The sequence below is a fragment of the Prionailurus bengalensis genome, chromosome E2, assembly GCF_016509475.1.
Source record: "Prionailurus bengalensis isolate Pbe53 chromosome E2, Fcat_Pben_1.1_paternal_pri, whole genome shotgun sequence".
In the NCBI taxonomy this organism is placed as follows: domain Eukaryota; kingdom Metazoa; phylum Chordata; class Mammalia; order Carnivora; family Felidae; genus Prionailurus; species Prionailurus bengalensis.
The window spans coordinates 55,495,195-55,512,242 of NC_057352.1; the positions used below are offsets into that span (position 1 = coordinate 55,495,195).

Genomic DNA, 17,048 nt, shown 5'->3' on the forward strand with positions numbered 1-17,048 from the left:
ACACACACACACACACACACACACACACGTGTGCACACACACGCGCACACACCCCCGTCTTGCCTGCCCTCGAGAGGGCGGTGTGGCCTGGTAGTGGAGAACGTGGATGAGGGTTCAGACTGCCTGGGTTGGAGTCTGCTTTCTGCAGAGTGGTGGCTTTTCTGGGCGGGGGGTGGGGGAGCCTGGATTTGGAGGGTTGAGCAGTTTCCACAGTGTAAATACTCCCGCTGTGGCCAAAACAAGACCGCTGAATGCAGACGAGGAAGAGGCGCACACAGCTGGCCTCCGGGAACCAGGAAGGGCCAGACCCGTCACACGCCATGACCGCTGCCGCGCATCCCGGTGGGTGAGACCCGTGCTGCTGTGCGGTGAGAACCTGGGCTTGAACCTGACACGGCCATTTCCCGGTGATGCCTTATTCCGAGCCTCGGTTTCCTTCTCTACAGAATGTTCTGACAACAGCTTTATTGAAGGTGGGGGTGGGGGGTTGGGTTCGAAGTGGCCGAGGCCGAAGGGCCCTTTCACACGGCTTGTTGCGTCTTCAGTGAGCAAGCCACGCTGTTGTGTCAGGCCTGGGCTGGCTGGGCCCTGGGCCCTGGGCCCTGGCCAGGGGACTCTGAGCATCTACAGGCTGAGCCCCTTCTTCCTTTAGGCCCCAGCAGGGCCTCGGGAGGAGATGTTGGGGGGGTGGTGAGTGAGGGGCTGAAAACACCTGTTTGAAGAAGATACCTGCTATCCAGTTCTGGAGGTCCCTGGTTCCTGGTCTCCTTCCCACACCACCTTCGGGTCTTCAGTCATCAGCACCCCCCCCCCCCCAACAGCCTCAGTAAAGAGGGAGGAATAGCATTGGCCATACCTTAAGAGGCTTCTGGTAGGGGCTTCCTTCCAAGGAGCAGAGTACAGAAAAGGGGAAGAAAGGAATAACCTGACAGTGGAGAAACCTGCCAACATCCCTTGGCCCACCGGGCACGGTCGTCGGCAGCCATGACGAGTCATGTGAGAGCATATGCACCCTGGCCATGATGTGAGGAGAGGGGCACCGTACCTCTGGGGACCTCCTCCCTCCAGCCCACAAGCCCGGTCTAATCATGAGAAAAACATCAGACCAACCCCCCCCTGAGGGACATTCTGCAAAATACCTGACTGGCACCCCTCACAACTGCCCAGGTCATCAAGAACAAGAAAAGTCTAAGCAACTGTCACAGCCCAGAGGAGCCTGAGATGACGAGACAACGAAGTGTACTGGGGTGATGGGATCCTGGAGCTGAACAGGAATGTGAAATCAAAACCGTGGAAATCCTAATCAGGCACGAACTTTCACTATAGTATTATTTCACTAGTTGTTTTTTTTTTTTTTTTAATTTTTTTTTCAACGTTTTTTATTTATTTTTGGGACAGAGAGAGACAGAGCATGAACGGGGGAGGGGCAGAGAGAGAGGGAGACACAGAATCAGAAGCAGGCTCCAGGCTCTGAGCCATCAGCCCAGAGCCCGACGCGGGGCTAGAACTCACAGACTGCAAGATCGTGACCTGGCTGAAGTCGGACGCTTAACCGACTGTGCCACCCAGGCGCCCCTATTTCACTAGTTGTTAACAGGTGCACCACATTCACCTCCGTAGGGGAACCAGAATGTGGTACCTGTGGGAACTCTGTGCTATCTTTCCCATTTTTCTGGAAACCTGCAATTGTCCTAAGAAGTGTAATAAGGGGGGGGGGGGGAGGCGTTCCAGAGAGGTGTGGACTCCCATGGCCCCCTCCCTGGTGAACCTCAGTGTGGAGCTTAGTGGCAGTGTGGGCTGACGTGTGCCCCGTGCATTGCCTTGGTTGGTCACACCCTGCCCTGGCCAGCGAGTGTGCACGGTGGCCCTGCCTCCCACGCCGGGAGCCTGTTCCCTGACGCCCAGGACGAATCCCACCCAGCCTCTCCTTGGACTCGCTGACCTGTGCTGGCAGACCTCCTCTCTTGTTCTCCTCCACTCCAGCCCCATCAGCCTTTGTCTGGCAGAAGGAAGGGCGGTGAGTAGACCTCCACCATGAGACCCTTGGTGGACTCGCTCACCAGGAAGCCCTTGGCCCCTACCCCAGGCACCAGCCCGGGACACTTTGATGTGGTGTTCTGACTGGTCCTCCATCCAATTCCCCTCCTTCTTTGCCCAGGGATTATTGCACGTTCTTCTCAAGGCTCCAGAGACCTTGAGCTCACCATCTGAAGTAGCCATCTCTTTCCTGGGTCTCCAGAATGGTGGTTTCTGGCAGCCACCTCAGACTCAGCTTCCCCATTTCTGTCCATCACATCAGCCTCCCGCTTGGCTGTGGTGTCCACTCTGAACCTGCTCAGGGCAGCGTGCAGCCCCTGTGAGCTCTTTCTGTGGACAAGAGAACTGTGGGGGGAGCCCTCCTATTCACGGGCAGGACTCTGGGGGTCAGTCTTGGAAAGGGCCCCCCCCCCCCCCGCCGGCAAATTTCGTGGGTTGGGGTGGGGGTGGGGTATGCTAGGTGAATGAGTTCTTTTGCATTCTTTCTTGGAATTATTCAGAGTTGTTACTCGTTTTGCTTCTTGGCCTTTAATAGTGGCCACAAAGAGGGGGGAGGAGCCAGTGTTCTTTGAGCACCTCCTGCATGCAGGCACTTTTTATTTCTTCGTTCCCCCCACAACGCTCTGGGAAAGAGAGTCTTACTGTCCTTATTTACAGACGAGCACCTGAGGTTCCGAGACGCTCACAGGGGTTGAGCCAGGATCTCAGAATCCATTGAGTCTGATTTCGGACCCGGGCTCCCTTCTTCATGGCCCCCACTTGCCTGATGGCTAGCAGCCCCACAGTCAGAGGTGCCCAAGGTCCCTAGTGATGGTTGTGAAATCGACCTGATGCCTCTCGTAGAAAGTGACATAGTCAAGGTCGGTGACCAGCCGAGACTTCCCCGTTCTGGCAGCAAGAATCCCTCTTTCCGGAAACCCCTCAGTCCCAAGCAGACCAGCATTTCGGCCCCCCTGCCTCACATCCACGTTTGTTCATGTTTCACACGCTCAGCAGCCCCATGACCACCATATTGGATGGCGGAGGTAGAGAACGTTTCCATCATCACAGAAGGGTGCTGGTCTAGAGGGTTGGCCCTGCTGGGGCTGCCCAGCCGAGAGCCCAGGGAGCCCCCCGTCTTACTTCCCCGCACTCAGCATCCTGCTGGAGCCTTCATCTCTGGGTCTCCTCGTCGCCCCACAGCCCCTTTGTCCAGACTGCCAACCATTCCCCTGAGACCCCCCACCCCGTCCTCCCTGACCCCCATCTGCTACTTCTTGGCCCATCCCAGGCTGACCATTGCCCGGCCACAAGGCCCTTCCCAGCCCTGGGAGTCCTCCCACTGGCCAGCAGGGGGACGTGGACGGGGTGCTAAGTTTGGCAGTGGGCACCGTTGGCTCAGCTCCACAGGGCAGGCCCTAATCGGGGCTTGTGGTGTGTGTATGCTCCATAAGGAAAAGGCGATGCTTCAGCGGAAACTGAGAGGCTGCTGGAGGCTTTCCTATTGGACAGATTGGGAAACTGTCAGTCACTGAAGAAGTGAGGTGGGGGGCGGGGAAGATAGTGGAAGGTTCTAGAAGAGTCTTTGACTTTAACCTGAAATAGTCCCTCAACTTGGCTCATTTTCTTACCCATCCGCGAGCAGGTTTGCTGTGCTCCACGCTGTGCTCCGTGCTGGGGACGCATAGGTGACCCCTGGGGGCAGGTCACCATCCCTACTCTCAGGGGTTCGCAGACACTGGGGAGACACAGACGCATGAGTAAATAGTCACTTTGCAACTCACTTGGTGCTTACGCCACTGATCCTGAGTATTAGGATGGACCAAATGGAAGATGGTGGGGGCAAGGACCATATTGTCCCCTGGCGTCCCCAGGGCTCCATGCACAGTAGGCGCTCATTAAGTGCTTGCTGGAGAAACGTTTGTATAAGGTGTCATCGCCATCTACTGAGTTGTCTCTCATCCCTCTCTCGTTTCTTCCTCTGAGAGGGGAACATTCATTTCTATAGCGTTCAGAGAGGCACGCCCTCTTCTGGAATGTACTCAAGGAGAGTTGCCTTATAATGTAACTAAGGTTAACTGAGCACGTGCTAAACACTTTGCCCTGATTGTCTTTTTAATCTGCCCAACAAATTATGTATGCATGGGGGACAGAGGAGGAAACTGAGGCACAGGAAGAGCTGGGCGGTTCAGCCCACGCTGTGTGGCACAGCGGTGGGACAGGGATCCCCCAGCCCCCTCTCCAGCTTTTCCGGGCTCAGAGCACTCCTGAGATGCTGATTCGGACCGAATCGACCCCCGCACTGACTCCCTCGCCCTCGCCCTCCACGCTGCCTGTGGAGACGGTTGCAGAGCCGTCGCGACCAGTTTTTCCAGGAGGCTTGAAGCACGGGCGATGTGGGCTTCGGGGAACAGAAAACTTTTTCTCAGGGTAGGCTTGTGGGTCTCCTGAGTGATGATCAGGGCCCCAGGAAGGGAGGTCCCACACGGAGGCTGACTTCATCCGCGAGCGTAGAATAAACACCAGGATGAGGGGCCCTGGAGGCCGCAGCTGGGGCCCAGGGACACACCGCCCTGCTCCCGTCCTTTACTCGCCTGGTGCCTCCAGGGGTGCCTGAATTCCTGCCACCGTGCCCACCGGGGAGCCCCAGCCAGAGAGCTTTGAGCTGCGTGTGGGCGCTTAGGAGTTCTGAGTTCAAGTCCTGCCCCTGGACCATCCCAGCTGTGTGAACTGCGCGAGCGTGAGGAGGAGTCTGCGTCTCTCGGGGAGGAATGTGTTTCTGGCAAAGCGTCTGGCTCAGGGTCTGACCAGGGTTTGATCCCGTAACGAACACCGGAATAAATTTTGCAGGCTGGCTGAACTCTAAACCGTTGTGAAACGAGAACAAATGTTTATAAACGCTCATTTTGTGCCCGGTGCTGTTCTACGCGCTCTCTCTCTCTGTTATCTCACCTAGTCCCCGTAACAGCTCTCTGGGACGGGTGCTACCAATCTTTCTTCAGATCTGAGACCCCATTGCTGGTAAGATACCCTCTTCTCTTCCGGACCTCGGAGAGAGAAAAGAATGTAGCAGAGCCTTATTTCCCGGCCAACTTTAAGGGAGGTTCAACTGTGTTTGAGCTGACGAAGTACGATGCTGCTGCTGTGTCCATTCTACATGCGGAAATCAGGGCACCGAGAAGTGCCTAACTTCTCCGCGCATAGCTAGCCAGAGGCAGAGCCAGGACTCAAACGCTGGGGGCCTCTTACCAGAGCCTGGTGCCATAGCCGCTGTGGGGTGCTGCGCAATTATGAGAACTAGCGTAGAACAGGGAGTAAGAGCACAGGGTGTAGAGTCAGATGCAGTTGGGGGTCCCGCTCCTGGGAATTACTGGGTGGCTTTAAGTTGTCCCAGTGCCTCTAACTAAGCCTTGGTGTTCTCAGCTCCAAGTGGAAGTGTTAGGAGCGCTTGGCCCCAGTGGAGGCTGTTCTCTGCTGAGCCTTTGACCGCCAGGGCAGTCACCATCATCACCATCAGCGTCATCCCATCGTCACCACCGCCACCAGTTCATTCAAAGTGAAAGAGGCTGCATGTAAGTCTCTTGCCTGCTGTCCCCGGGGGCTTCGGCCCGCTGGATGCAGTGTCTCACCCGGTCAGCGGCAATCCCAGCCCTGAGTCCCGTGAGTACTGGGTCTCTCCTAGAGTTAACCTGCGGGCCGTCTGTACGAGGTGCAGGTCACGTGTGTCTTCGGAAAGGAAAGACGGGGGCATTTTAAGTGCTTAACCCCTATCCTGAGAATAACAGGCCATCAAATTTGAGTTGGAAAATGAGAACGTTTTGGAGCTAATGTGCGTACAATGAAGGAGTAGGAGAAATCACTTGATGAATTCTTTCTGGAGCACCAAGATGGGACACAGTGTGAGTTCTTGGATCCTGGGAACAAGCCCAGGGGTCCCATCTGTCCCGCCTCAGGGTCCAGGACAGATGGAGAGTGAGACGAGGTATTAACCTCTGTTTCCTCATCTGTGAAATGGGCACTGTAACGCTGCGTTCACTGCAAGCCCCATGCCTCTTCTCTTCCCTCGCCATACTTCCTCTTTCTTATACCACTTTTTGGGAAATAGTTGCGTGATTTTTCTTATCTCTGAAAATTGTCTCCTGCTTAGGCAGCTTAGAGGATGCTTACAAAGGCATTTTCTGAAGGGATGTTGTTAGAGGCGCAGTGGATCCTGAGCGCGCAATGCCAGGTCAGAGCTTCACCTGTGTAGGGAGGGAGAGGAGCTTAGCAGGAGGTGAGACTGACGGGGAGACTGGTACCACATTGTCCAGGGCCTCGAACACCACCTGGAGGGATTTGGACTTTTTCCGAGAGCTAAGGCGGTGCCACCAGAGTTTGTTAGGAAGGGCATTGGTGTTTTCGTGCGGTTGAGAAGGACTTCTTCCCAAATGAACAAACTGCCACCCTCATCCCCAATTTCCAGGAATGTCTTAGCCTAGCATTTCCTAAAAGGAGTTTTGTTATATGATGTTAAGAGGGATGCTAGCAAAAAGTAAGAATGACAACCACCACCACTGCAACAGAACAAACATGAGCAAAGATCCTGTGACATGGGTGTACAAACAGTAAAGGCAGGTTTCTTGGCTGCAGGACTTCTCAGTGCCTTTAATACGTCACTGTGAATTGTAAACGTCAGTAAGGGGAGTATTAGAGACAGTTCTCCACATATATTTGTCTGTGGGACCACTCCCTTCCTCCCTCCCTTCCCCTTTTGTCCAAAAACGATCTCCTGGTCCCTTTAGCCCAGAAAGTATGAAATCTTCATGGATGGGCTGATATGTAGGGTATTTTTCCTGACCAGTTAGATGGGGACAGCTTGGGCCTTTCCACATGGGAGACGTCACGAAAGGCTGTGCACAGGACAGCATGGTGGCCTCTCTCGGGGCTGAGACTGGGAGCAGCAACACCAGTCCCTGTGGGCACTGGCCAGTCCCATTGCAGATAAGCCAGACCTCTCTCCACACTGGTCCTCAGGGAAGGACGATGACAGAGACGAGCCCAAGCCACCTGCTGCCCCGGAACCATCCACTCCTGTGAGGTCCAACATCATTTGACATCAGCTGACCTCTCCAGCTGTGTCTTTCTCTCTCCTCCGTGCTGGCCGGGGGGATCAGGGAGAAGGAGCATTGGCGAAGAGTCGGGAGACAGGTGTTCCAGATTTTGCTCAGTTTCTGCAGCTCAGGAAATCAACATCCCTCTCCTGAGCCTCTGTGGGTTCAGGTGAGAATTCCATTTGACCTTGGGGCAAGCACCTTGCCCTCTCTGTGCCTCAGTTTCCCCTGCAGGGAAACGGGGATGCCACCACCTACCTCATAGGGCTGTTGCGGGGGTGCTCAGGGGTCACCTCATAACGGCAGGGGGGAAGATGGGGGATGAAGGGCTGGTGGAGGTCAGCTGAGACGGATGGCTGCGGCTGGGCCTCCTGGGCGCCTCTCGGGGGTTCAAGGCCTTCCTGTCCACCCCTCTGCCTGGCCCCCTTTGGCCCTCACTTACTCACTTGAGCCACCCACAAATCTTCTTCTCACCCAGGACAGCCCTCTGGACTTTGAAAGGCAGTTTCTGCCTTGAAAGCCATTCTGTCCCTCCTGAAGGAATCAGCAGAAACCCCCTGGGCCTGTTTTTGGGTGTCTCTCTGGGACGATGGGAGGAGACGTGGGCTTGGAGAGTGTTTCCGAACCAGAGCAGAGTAGGAGAGAGGGTCCCAGGCCCTCCTGAGCACCCCGTCCGCCTGAGGGGCACCTGCCTGATGCTTTACCTGTCAGGACTCTCGTTCAGTTGCAGAAAGTGTCCTGCTGCTCGACAAAAGTAAAACAATAGAACAGGTTCGCAGAGTACTAAGCTGGGCTGGCTACGTCCCCGGTCGGCTAAGGAACAGGTGTTTCTTTTTTTTTTTTTTTTTTTTTAATTTATTTTTCAACGTTTGTTTATTTTTGGGACAGAGAGAGACAGAGCATGAACGGGGGAGGGGCAGAGAGAGGGAGACACAGAATCGGAAACAGGCTCCAGGCTCCGAGCCATCAGCCCAGAGCCTGACGCGGGGCTCGAACTCCCGGACCGCGAGATCGTGACCTGGCTGAAGTCGGACGCTTAACCGACTGCGCCACCCAGGCGCCCCGGAACAGGTGTTTCTGATAGAGCACAGCCAGTCAGGATGTTCAGGTCCATAGAGTTCTTTCTCTTAGGGTCCTTGCAAGCAAGGACGGGTAGGGGCCGGGGGCGCCTCCACACCTGCCTTCAGCCGCACCTGCCTTACCAACTACCCCCCGCTCCCCCCTCCTCCCACCTCTCCGGACGTCCTCGCCGTCGTGAACTGAGTGTCCGCTGTGTTGAGCCCTGGCGTCCATCGTCTTTTCTCGTGTCCTTACCTTCGCAATGCCGCGAGGGCACGACTGTGACCAGGCCCGTTTCCTGGTCACACAGGAGCCTGGGTCTCCCAGCGCCAGAACCTTTGACACGGTGAGCTTTGTGCTGGGCACTGAGCTGAGGATTTAAAAAACTCAGATCAAAAATTCGCACACCGTGACATAAACCGTTCTAAAGCGAATACTGTTGTGCAACCACCTCCTCTGTCTGGTTCCAGAACATTCTCACCGCCACTAAACTCCGTGCCCATTAGAAGTCCCTCCTCACTTCCTCCAGCCCCCGGCAACCACCCATCGGTGTTTTGTCCTGTGGTTTTTCTGGAAACTTCAAATAATTTGACTCGTACAATCCGTGGTCTTTTGTGAGCGGCTTCCTTCACGCGATACGATGTTTCCAAAGTTCATCTGCACTGTGGCATCTGTCAGTCCTTCATTCTTTTTTATGGCTGATTTACATTCCACTGTCGACAGACCCCATTGGGTGTAGCCATTCATACGCTGATGGACAGTCGGGTTGTCTCCACCTTTTAGTTACTGTGAATGGTGCTGCTGTGGGTGTTCACCGTTGTGTGATTCCCTGCTTTCAGTTCTTTTGGTTGTTGCCTCGGAGGGGAATGCTGAACTCAGCATTCGTAGGAATGGCGTCTTCTTTAATCCTCACAAAACTCCCGGAAGTAGGTACAGATGGGGGCACCGAGGCACGGTGTTGGAACCACCTGCCGTCAGGCCAGACAGCTCCCAAATGGCAGAGTCCGGCTTTGAATTCAGGGAGTGGGATCCCCGGAGCCCAGGGCCTGGAGCTGCTGCTCTCTGTCTCTGCCACATCGGGCCTGAAACCAAAGGGCCGCCCCCCACGTACAGGAATGCTGCACTGCTCAGCGCAGTGCCCCCCGGGTTCCTCCCTGGAGCGTGTGTTTGGTAACGTGCCAGCTCAGCCCCCGTTTCTCTGAGCTGGATGAGGCCAAGGCCCCGTTTTCAAAAATCACTTAGACTGAGTTTGAGAAGGACAGGTGGGGTTAGGGTTGGGGACGGGGACCAGGAAGGCTCCTCTTGGAGTCAAAGCCCTGCCCTCAAAGGTGGTGAGTGGCCTTTGATTACTTCCTGGTGTTCCACGGGAGCGTTTTTCAGCTGCAAGAAAACTCCACTGTTTGAGTTAACGGTGGGCCTTGGTGCCCGTACACAGAGGAGCCCCTCATCTGCTCTGAGACCACCACTCTCCCACAGGCACACTGATTGCAAACACGGCCCAGAAGCCCAGGAAGAAGCATCCCCAGAAGTGGCAGCCGACATACACTGAGCTCACAGCCTTCATTCATCTGCACCCTGGGCGCGGGCGACAGGTGTATTGCTTGGGTTTCTGGGACTTTGGCAGGAGATGCAGCTAATGGATTAGGAGGAGGAAGGGAGGCTTTGATGCGCTGACATGCTGTCCTCGGAGAGCTGAAATACCTGACAGCCCAGAGTCTGGGGAGGAGGGGGAAGTGACAGGAAGAAAGTAAGGGTACAGCATGCACAGCAGTTGGGGACAGTCCGTGCAGAGGCCGGCCGCTCACTCACGGCTTCGGGAGCTCCTGACGGTGGCAGTGTGCAGTTAAGGATGCTCCACATGACAACTATGTCATCAAGAAAAGGGCAGAGGACATTCCACGTGGTCTGTTAAAGCTAGGAGAGAGGACACATCTCTATCTAGAATTCTTAAAATTTTTCTAAAGGGCCTTGGCACTCGGAGGGTAAGGTCTGGCTGGCGTTGCCTCTGACCTTGGCTGCCTGGTGGGGCAGTGAAAGGGGGAATTGTTCCTGGGGCTGCAAATGGGACCCTGCCAACATCTGGGCTGCCCGGCGCCTTTGTCTCCCCGCTGACGGCGGGCAGCGCTGGGAAGGTCCTGAGCCCCATGTCTGTGTGAACGTCTCCCCCTGTTGTCACGAGCCTTGCCCCCGAGGTCGGGGCCGGGGGCCCCGCACAGCAGCAGAGGAAGTTCTGTTCTTTGACCCTGACTGCGAGTGGCCACCCCGTCTACTCTCACTGTTTCTTGTGCCACCGTCCTGGGCTAACCCTGAGTTCTTTTCTCAACCAGCGCCCAGTTTCGCTTTGTGAAAATACATCAGTGGGAACATTTGTCCCTGGGCAGAGAGGGGGGACCAGCCCTCGATGGACGTGGCCAGCATAGAGCTTCCTACAGTCAGGGCAAGGATGCGGAGGGAGTAGTGAGTCGTTCCTTTCGCTGTTCTTTCACACTGGGGCCTATTGGCGATACTTTAATTTGCACCCTCGCTTCCCGTCGGGTCTGTCTGAGCACCGTGACTTCCAGGGACACCCTTCCCTCGTGGGCTCTGAGAAAGAGCACCTGACCTTTTTCTTGTAAGTGACTTGAACACAGCAAACATTGGTCACCTCACAGCATTTTTGACGATCAGGAAGCAGCTCAGCTCCTACTGAAAACCCCTGAGTACCTGGCCAAAGGGGCTGGGTCTTCTCTCCAGGTGGAGTAGGGCCGTCCAGAGTCACTGGGCGGAGTGACGAGCCAGACAGGCAGGTGTTTCAGGCGGGAAACTTTGGCAGCGTTTTGAAGGCAGCAAGACTGGAAGCACGAGGTCCAGACAGGAAACCTTTGCAGGGTATTCCAGAAGAAAGACGGGGGGAGACAGGGCCGGAACAGAGGATACGGGAACGTGTGGGTGACTCAGAGGGGCAGGTAGCAGCTGGATTTGACCCTGGGGACTGACGGAGGAGGTCAGGGTCCAGGCTGTTGCGTACGATAGAGCGGTGGGGTTTTGCACGTGGCCAGCTGGTAGACGTGGTTGACCAGGCTTGGGGGGACAGCAGGGAGAGCCCACAGGGCGGGTTCAGCTTAGCGGGTGATCTGGAAGAAGAGCCTGGCAGTCATCCAGGCGGTGGTGCCCGGCAGGCAGTCACTAGACTGTAAGCCCTCCACGAAGGCGAGGAGTTTTGTTTTGTTTTGTTTGATGACGTGTCCCCAACGCCCGGAACATGCTGGAAGCACTTTTGTGGCACACAGGAAGCACTCAATAAATATTTGATAAATGAATAAACTGTGAGTCTGAAGCTCAGGAAGCAGACTCTTAATCCAGTTTGTAGATTATTTATTTCAAGCTGAGTACAAGTCTGGGTGTGCGTGTGTGTGTATAAAATCGTCTTTCTCTGTGCAAGAACGACTATGTTTTTACCTAAAGCGGTCACAGGGCTTCCTTGGAAATTGCTGAGGCCACGGATCTGGTGTGAGGAGTGTGTGGACACCGATTGATCACGATACACCGAGGGCTTGGCTCCTTCTACGCCGGAGGCCGATGCTCTTGGACATGAGCTCTGTTGATCCTATGCGGAGCAGCCTGGTGTCGTCCATCATCTGAATTATTGACACATGACTAGAAACCAGGAGAGGATTTCTGCTCTTGAAAGGGCCTCTGAAGGAGCCCCCTGAGACCCAGCTCTTCCCCTCCCTGCCCGGGAAGGGACGCCCGCTGGCCGCTGGCTTGGGGGGGTGGGGTTCTGCAGGGCCCACACCACCCGCCCCTGGGAGTCTTCCCGCGTGGCCCAGGCCCTGCCTAAGAAAGAGCAGAGGCTGCAAGCCAGCGGCTCCAGCATCCTCCTTGGGTCTGTAAGATTCTTAGAATTCACTGCACGTATTTTAGGCTTTCTTTTCATTGAGGTGAGACTCCTGTAACGTAAAAGTGGCCAGCGTGAAGTATATAATTCAGTGGCCTTTGCTTCCTTCCCGAGTACCACAGCTGGGGCGCTCCCATCACCGCCAGAGGCCACTGTTGCTCTTGTCCCCACCCCCAGCCCGTGACAGCCACTCACCTTCTCTCTGTCTCTGCGGATTTGCATCTTCTGGACGGTGCGGGGAAGTGGAGTCACACGCCGTGAGGTCTTTTGCGTCTGGCGTCGCGTTCTCGAGGTCCGTGCACGCCGTGCTGTGCCTCGGTAGGAACTCGTTCCGTTGTGCAGAGAAGTTCATGCCAAACGTTAGGGTTTGCGGGTGCTCCGTGAGGCAGCGCCCCTCAGCCCTCTTTCCTGGACCTCGGCAGGCCCTTTGGCATGGCTCTGGCTGGGAGAGGACCCCCCCCCGCCCCCCCTCCCGCCCTGTCCTCCTGGGCCCCGGCCTCCCGCCCGCCCCTCGGCCTGGCCACAGCCACAGCACACAGCCCACACCCGCAGCTTGGCCCTCCCAGCCCTTCCCAAGCCGGCCTAGCCCTCTGACCTCATCACCCAGCCCTCTCCCGCGTGTGCACCCAGCTGCAGCCAGGCCCACCTCCCACCATCCCCCCAAAACGGCTTTCCTCCTGCTTCCAAACACGGTGTCCCTCCATCCCCTTCCCCTCAAACCCCAGCTCGTTCCTCAAGAGTCACCTTTGAGCGCAGTCGGTGGTTGTCTCCATCCCCCGGGAGAGTGTGTAACCCTCTCATAGCCCTGTGTCTCCCCCTGTGCTCACCGTGCCTCCCCTCCCCCCCCCCCCCGAGCACCTGGACGCAGAGCACAGAGCGCCGTCAGTGGATGTCTGTAGAGTGAATGAGTGACCCACTGAGAAAACAGGCCACACTCTCCTGCTCAGACTCCATTGCTTTCTCTTGCTAGCTTCTGTGAGTTGTCGTGTTGTCGTGTATTCGTACTCCTGTCTCTCCAGAAGGGATTTGGGGGTTTGCTTGGGTCTCTGTGAACGGCATCCCCCCACACCCAGCCTCCCAGCTTCAGGACCTAACTGATCCAGGCTCGTTCGCAGACGGGATTTGGGGACGTCTTGAGTAGACGGATGCTGAAATGGAGCAAGTGCTTTTACGCCGCCGTTTGATAACACACGTTCGGCAGCGCTTCTCACAGACGTAGGGAAATCACACCATGGCCTGCGTCTCCCAGAGGAGACATCGAATGGAGCGTGGCACGGCTCTTCCTTCGTTCACGGGATGGCTCCTTGTGATGGCCATGGTGGCAGCGGCAGTGGTGGAAAGACCTGGTTGCTCAGGGCTCACCTAGTTGCAAAGACACACGGCAACCAAGGTCCTTGGCGGCAGTCCCGTGAGTCACTCCTTGCACTTGAGAGCCCTCGGCCTCGTGGATGGGGGGATCCAATCCCTGTGAGCCCCAGCATTCCTCAGTCATCCAGTGGAAATCCAGACATTACATTCTGGTGTCCAAGCCTCTCCATAATCTGGATCTAACCGGTTTCTCACTCATCTCCCTCACCCTTTGTCTGTCTGTCTGCCTGCCTGACAAACTCCTATTTATTCACCCTTCCAATCCCAATTCAGAAATCACATAACTGTCCCAAGGCTTCTTGAATGATCCCGTGGCTGAGTTAGGGCTCCCTGTGCGTCCACCTCTGCAGGTACTCTACACACAGAGTTCTGATCATCTGTACGCATATGTCTGACTCCCCCACTCGGCTGAGAGGTTCTTAAGGGAAGGGATTCTGGACTGTGTTTTTTTCTTGGAGCAAATGCTTGCCAAGCAAATGAGGAGGTAGGTATCTGTGTGGGTCTGTGACGCTGGGCAGAGAGAGAGAGAGGAGGTGGAAAACTTGAGAGGAGAGATGTTTGGAGTCAGATCTGGGGGTTTCCAGGATTCTAGGGGTTCACATCAATCTGTTGGGACCCAAGAGCTGATTTGTCAATTTTGAAAAGGGTAAAAAGAGGCAGCCGGAGGTAAAATCTTTGGGTCGGGTGTTGGATTTTGTTTTTCATTACAGTGTGTTTGGTTTGAGTTGGTAATGCCAGTTACATGCCATTGATCTGGAATGCTGGTGGACAGGAATACAGGGTCTTCTGTTTCTGAAAAAAGGGGACACGTGTGATTCCTTACCATGAGCAGGGGCCCTGCAGAATGCACCTGGACGGTGGAAGCAGCCGTTTACAGCTCCATTCCTTCCTGTCTGTCTGTCCCTACACGAGATCAGATGTTAAATGTTTTTACTATTACCTCTGCTCATTATGTCATAAGGAAGTTGTTCCTCCGTCCTAGGCGGAGTTTTAAAAGGCGTAATGCCTGTGAGTAGGACCAATGAGGTGGTTTATCTGTGTCTCGTATGCACACACGGGGACCTGGACCCTGGCTTCCCCTCCGCGCCCAGAACCATCACTTAGAAAGTCCTTGGCCTTCCAGCCTTCCGCCCAGGCCATCGTAGCCATCTTCCAACTGTCGTCTTGTTTAAACTAGCGGCAAAGCCGAGGCACCCGGGGTGAAGGGGCTGCAGAGTGCAGCAGGCACCCAGGCTTTCTGAGTCCGTGTTCCAGAACTTTCCTCTTGCCACCTGGCTTCTTCCTGACATGACTGAGCCTATCTCTCTCCAGTCTGCCTTGGGGGAGTAGATTTTTTTTTTCTTTTTTTTAGATGTACTTCTTTTAGAGCAGTTTTCAGTTCACAGCAAAAACTGAGGGGAAGGCACAGAGCTCTCCTGCCCCCCCCCCCCCCACACATGCATAGCGTTCTCCACAGCAGCGTCCCCACCAGAGTGGATGGTACATTTGGTACAGCTGATGCACCCACACTGACTCATCATCACCCAGAGCCCATAGTTCACCTCTGGGTCCGTGATGGGCTTGGACGAATGTTCATCCACCACTATAGTGTTACAGAGAATAGTTTCGCTGCCCTAAAAATCCCCAGTGCTCTGCCTGTTCGTCCCCCTCCCCCGGCCCCTGGCAACCACTGATCTCTTATGGTCTCCAAGGTTTTGTCTCTTCCAGAATGTCCTAGAGTTGGAATCCTACAGCACATAGCCTTTTCACACAGACTTTCCCCTTAGTAATAGGCGTTTAAAGTTCTAAGTGTCTTTTCGTGGTTTCATAGCTCGTATCTGTTTTTTTTTTAATTTTTTAAAATGTTTTTATTTATTTTTGAGAGAGAGAGACAGAGTACTAGTGAGGGAGGGGCAGAGAGAGAGGGAGACACAGAATCCGAAGCAGGCTCCAGGCTCTGAGCTGTCAGCACAGAGCCCGATGTGGGACTCGAACTCACAAACCGTGAGATCGTGACCTGATCCGAGGTCGGACGCTCAACCGACTGAGCCACCCAGGCACCCCATGGCTCGTATCTCTCTAGCACGGAATACTATCCCATGGTGCATCTGTACCAGTTTATTTATCCACTCCTCTACTGAAGGACATCTGGGTTGGCCAGGTTTGGGCGATTACCACCAAAGCTGCTATAAATATCCGTGCGCAGGTTTTTGTGTAGACCTCATTTTTCAGGAGAAGATTTTTAATGGTTCTAGAGATCCCACCTTAGAGGTGGTTCTGGCCCTGCAGCCCACCTTGCTTGGAGAATGATCACTGGGTTTGTGCCTAAGTAGCCAGCTGTAAAAATTCCCTTGTCACACATCCTGGAGCCCTTGGATGGAAGCCTGCAGCCCCCCAGGCAAGGCCTGAGCCGAGAACAAGCAGGGATTTCCCGCTTCTTATTTGAAAGCACCAGCAATGGCTGCCAGCACTCGCTTCCCCCAGAACTTTTGTGTTTATTTGTCTAAGATTATGCCCTGCCTGCCTCCAAGAAGGCTGCGGCTTCTCAAGACACCATGTGAAATGAGGCAATTAGGATCTCACAGAACGAGCCCCTCCGGATCCCCAAGGATGGGCCCCGATTATCCCAGGCCTTGTTTGAAAGCTTGGAGCCTTCTGTTCAGGTGGCACGAGGGAGATACAGTTTACATTGGTTTTGTTTTCTGACCAGAAAAATCACACAAAGCCTTCTCGTGGAATACATTCCTTCCCTTCCCTGCCTTTCTTCTTGGCTCCCCCACTCACAGATGAAACCTCTCTAAGAGATTCTAGAAGGACCTGTCTGCAAAGGGAGAAAGTGTCTGATGGTGAAATTCTGACCCTTGCCGCAAGGGGCTTATTAGCACAGTCTTGTTATGTCACCTTTGGGGTTGGGGGGGGGGGGATCGTCTCATATCAGGCTGGGGATGGTCTACCTTGGGAAATATCAAGCAGTGGTTCCCCACACTTCTCTAGAATTATCTTTGTGTGATGGTTAAATTATACTGTACTTTCCTGTGAAATTATTCGGCTGTGCCAAAGCCCAGCATCCGCTTTGGCGGTATCCGCTTTATTTATTTTACTTGAACTTATTTGACATTCTAACTATTTTGCTTACTTGTTTTCTGCCTGTCTCCCCACTATAGGGGAGATCCAATGAGACCCAGAGCCTTGGTCATTCATGGCTCACCGTGGGTCCTCAGTGCTGCACATGCTAACATTTGTGTGCTGGACACTGAGCTCAGTGAATTCCGTGCACCCCGTCATCCGGCTGTCATAGTGACCCCATCAGCTGGGCTCTGTTACCCCCGTGTCACAGACGACGAAACGGGTTCCAGAAGACTAACTTGCTCTGCACCCCGGGGCCCAGAGCCTGTCGAGGCAGAGCTGATGTGTGAAACCAGGGTTTCTGACTCCCACGCCTGGGTTCTTCACCATTACGATTTGAGTGATACATAAAATGCCATAAAGATATTCTGAACACAGTTATCCGTAACAAGAGCATGTACCTACGTTTGAGATACAATGTACCTGTTTATGCAGACGGGCCAATGTTTTTCAGTCTACACACCATGCTCATGGGCAGGGATGGGTGTCACTCACCATGGCATCCCCACAGCCTGGCATGTGCCTGGCACACA

The 17,048-nt window shown here is 54.8% G+C and overlaps 1 protein-coding gene across 1 annotated transcript in view; it reads left to right on the forward strand.

Annotated features, from left to right (window-relative positions):
* LOC122494513 (c-Maf inducing protein) overlaps positions 1 to 17,048 on the forward strand; it is a 235,114-nt gene that overhangs the window by 108,402 nt on the left and 109,664 nt on the right. The gene's annotated exons all lie outside the window — the stretch shown is intronic.